Source organism: Anoplophora glabripennis, unplaced genomic scaffold, assembly GCF_000390285.2.
Source record: "Anoplophora glabripennis isolate ALB-LARVAE unplaced genomic scaffold, Agla_2.0 scaffold392, whole genome shotgun sequence".
Taxonomy (NCBI): Eukaryota; Metazoa; Arthropoda; class Insecta; order Coleoptera; family Cerambycidae; genus Anoplophora; species Anoplophora glabripennis.
The window spans coordinates 438,333-442,053 of NW_019416500.1; positions in this window are offsets into that span (position 1 = coordinate 438,333).

The following is a 3,721-nucleotide window of genomic DNA, read 5'->3' on the forward strand; positions in this document are numbered from 1 at the left end:
TATAACGTACTTAATTTTTTGTAAAGGTAAGGTAATTATAATGCTCCAAAAATACAAAGTAATAACTACTAAAAGGTCAACATATACAAAAAATAAAGATACTTACTTATGCCAGCTTAAAAAGAGCTCTAATCTACAGGGGGTGAGCTGTGGGGCTATACAATCTTCCGTATACTTACTTATGGATTTACAGTTAATATAGGCGCCACTGATTTTAAGAATTTTATATAACAAAGAAACTAATTACAAACAAATAAAATCAGAAATTTGTAGTAATATTTATTACATAACAATCAGAACATAAGCCACAATTCGAAAGAATTTGTGGACATCAACTCAAAACGTATGCAATACGTGATCAGTACATACAAATAGAATATCAAAATCAAAACAACGATAAAGTTCTTATTATTCCCAGTACGACGGAAAGGGAGTAGTATATAGTCCGAACACGGAAATATAGTTTTTCAGACGCAATTAGTCAAAAATAAGTGCACACTTACGTGATTGTCCGAAAATACGTAATTCACAATAACATACAGGTACCTGCGCTTATTTACTGACTGTAAAACATGGCCATATATTCTGAGGCACTAATTTAAGTTTCGTAGCACCATTCTGCTTACTTAAAGGAATTTTAAGCTTCAAATTAAAATGGTTTTGGACCGCTATCCTCACCGTCCATACTCTCGGTCGGATCCCAGCGTTCTCTCTAACCTGTCCATTCCATTGTCTTCCTACTCGACGCTTACCTCAACATTCGACGCGTCAGAAAATAGTTCATATGTGGTAGCATTTAGGATAAAGCTCACTAGATGGACGTACCAGGCCTTTTAGCCATATTCAAACAAAATTCGAAGCACTAAACGCGCACCAATAGATTTTATAGGTCACTTAACAATGATTTAACATAAGATAGCATAATTGAAACCATCAAACGATTATCATTATGGTCAAAATACAAATAAATCCGAAAAAAAAAACGGGACCGTTACATAATATTGAAGTCACAAAACTCCAAAAGTTCACATAATTTAAATTTCATTTCATAACCATTTCAATTTCGTTACAGAAATAATGACATAAAAAACCAACACTCACTAGATAAATTATAAAGAGAGCATGAAATGTATGTAGTATTTAAATATGGACTGTAAGTAATAGAAGAGAGACTTGTATATTCTATAAAAAAAACAATGGGACGGAGACAAATAAACAACTCGGTACGTGTTTCCGACCTAGGCCAACCTGGGGTTCAGTAACCTTTTAACCCACTTTTAATTTGCACGTGCACCACATAGTCCAGGAGCCAGATAGGATTCCGTAGCCACGGCTGCAAACAACTTATTCTTAAATATTTGACCTCTTGAATCCAAAAAACTTGGTCCCAAACCTGAAAGTGGTCAGTTTAATTGTTATCAACAAATTAAATATTTAAATGGATGTAAAAAGTTTATTTTTATAGCTAATACAATTTATTCGCTAATAGTTACGTTTTCTCATAACAAACATGTATTTTTTTGACAATTAAAAAAAATAACTTTAACCAAAGTTATTGCAAATTTAGTGCAAATCTCTTACATTTTCCGTCTCCGCGCGTACTAATTTTACTATATCTGGTTCTACTGGACGGATTGAGACGCACGACATCTCATTTTAAAGCATGGAACTTTATTTTACAAGATAGGTAAGTTCCATTTATTAATTTATTTATTTAATAATTAATGCCAGCTTAGAAAGTTGTGAAATTTCAACGAAAATGCCGGTTTTAATTGTTTATAAGTTTTTTTTTATTATTATTCAACTTCGACGAAAAGCCAAAAAAGTTACCAGATGTTGTTCTTTGCATGCTAACAATCAAGCAAGGCATGAAATCATCGTTAGGATGCGAGGAACAATAACCGGTAACTTTTTTGGCTTTTCATCGAAATTGAATAACTAAAAAAGATTTATAAACCAATAAAGCCAGCATTTTCGTTGAAATTCCACAACTTCCTAAGCTGCCATTAATTTTTAAATAAATAAATTAATAAATGGAACTTACCTATCTTGTAAAATAAAGTGTAAGTTTTAAAATGAGATGTGCGTCTCAATCCGTCCAATTGAACCAGAGATATTGTAAAATTGGTGCACGCAGATACGGAAAATGTAAGATATTTGCACTAAATTTGCAATAACTTTGGTTAAAGTTAATCTCTTTTTAATTTTCAAAAAAATATATGTTATGAGAAAACGTAACTATTAACGGATAAAAAATTGTACTAGCTATAAAAATAAACTTTTTACAACCATTTAAACATTCAATTTGTTAATAACAATTAAACTGACCACTTTCAGGCTTTGCCACCAAGTTTTTTGTTTTCAAGAAGTCAAAATACTTAGGAATAAGTTGTTTGCAGCCGTGGCATTCTGTTTGGCTACAGAAACCTATCTGGCCCCTAGACTAATACGAGTGTAGTAGCAAAAAGTTGTCGGTCTTTTATCAAAGGAAAATCGTGTCAACAAATTGAATTTAAAATCTAAAATACCGGCTGTGTTCTCGTAGTAGCTGTAGTCGCTCAGGTGCATCGAGTGTACGAAGTGGTCGGTTATACGTCAAATACTAACCTGGCGAGCTTGGACGTAAAGGCTGATTCCCATTTAGGAGTTTTTAGCATGGTCTTGACCCCGGGGTTTTATGTGAACCCATCAGCTGTTTGCAAGAGTTTTTCCAAGGTCGAGTATGAAATCCCTTATGCATGCACATTTATGAGTTTATTCAAGGGTTGGTGGAGTAGTTGAGTCAAATCTAGTTGTTTTTATGTTCTATGTTGATAGGCATTGACAGTTTCCGACGCTGACCGAGAAAATTAGTTTAATTGTTCTCTTATTAAACATAACATAAATATAACAATCACAAAACAGAAAAAAGAATAACAATATTAAAAAACCGTTATGGAAACAGAAGAAGCAATATTGCTAGCTACAATAATCTATGGGGCAGCAAGCACAATAATGCCTCAACGAAGGTAACATTAATAACTCTTCTTTAATTGACCGTATTGCAGCCTCTTTTTACTTTATTTTTATACTCTACGTGTTTTAGATTGTATAAAATAGGTCGATTTTGTTACAACTCTATTAAAGTCTTGCCCCCAAATAAATCTTCCCTCCAATCTTCCTTTTGCTGCAGTTTCACAGGTTTCATTCATTTTTATTGCTTTTTCCTTTATCCCATTCAATAGTTCTCACTCACATAAACAGAAAAACTGTGGTGTCGTAAGTAATGCCAACAAAACAAAAAAATCTCTATAATCTCTATTATAGTACTTGTTAAAAACACGTTACGAACTCACCAATCTAGTGAATTTTCACGAAAAACTCGTCACCCACAACAAAAAAATAGAACATGTTCTAATATCAAGGGTGAACACCCAGGGTTTTTTATAAGGCTCATAACACACAGGTGTGTACTGAAAAGTCCTGGGGTTTTGATGCAGGGTTAAAACCCGGGGTGAAAACCCATAAGTGAGAATAGGCCTTAAAAGCTCGCCTCCAAAAAAACAAGTAAACAACAGTGGCGCAACAGAGGTAAAATGTAGTACATATGTGGAAATTAAAAAACAAATTGGATTTATAATAAATTACATTTAAAATAAATAGTTTATGAGAATAAAAGAATTTTTGTAGGAACAAGGGTGCCAGACGTGAACTGATCCCTTCGTCCCTTCATAATGTATAA